Here is a 774-nt window from a genome sequence, read left to right as displayed (position 1 = left end):
AATAGGAAAAGCTATTAATATAATACATCAAATACAAAAAATATAATTGTTTTTTTAGATTATTAAGATGTATTTGATGAGATTCAACGGTAGTCCCTAGTAACGTTATTTTAAGAGTAGAATTGGAAAAAAATTTTTTCTTAATGTAAGAAAAAGTATGATTCCTCCAATTTCATTCTTTTTTTTTCAAAATCGTTTTAGCTATTCTAGTTTGTTTGCCTTTTTATATAAATTTTAGACTCATTCTTTTCTATATCTAAAATCTGTTATGATTTTGATTGAAATTACTTAAAACTTATAAATGAATTTGGACTTTTAAATGAATTTGAGGGAGAATTGATATTTTTTTTCTGTTTAGTCTTCCGTTGCATGAAGACAGGATATCTCTATTAATTTAGATATTAGTTGATTTGAAAAAAAATCATTGTTTCTTAGGTTTCAGCATACAACGTCTGTACATGTTTTGTTATATTCATGCTATTTATTTAATTTTGGGAGGGATGATTATAAATAGCATTGTTTTTTGTAGTTTTTCAGTTATACATTGCTAGTATATAAAAATAAAGTAGGCTTTTATTTGTTGACTAGAGGCCCGGTGCACAAGAGGGGAGAAGGTCCCTCAGCCCGGCCTGTGCCCTCTCACAGTCTGGGACCCCTCAGGGGATGACCACCTGCTGGCTTAGGCCTGCTCCCCGGGGGATTGGGCCTAAGCTGGCAATTAGACATCCCTCTGGCAGCCCGGCAGCCCTCGGGGGATGTCCACTTGCCAGCGGG

The sequence above is a fragment of the Myotis brandtii genome, unplaced genomic scaffold, assembly GCF_000412655.1.
Source record: "Myotis brandtii unplaced genomic scaffold, ASM41265v1 scaffold538, whole genome shotgun sequence".
Classification (NCBI taxonomy): Eukaryota; Metazoa; Chordata; class Mammalia; order Chiroptera; family Vespertilionidae; genus Myotis; species Myotis brandtii.
This window is presented reverse-complemented; position numbering follows the sequence as displayed.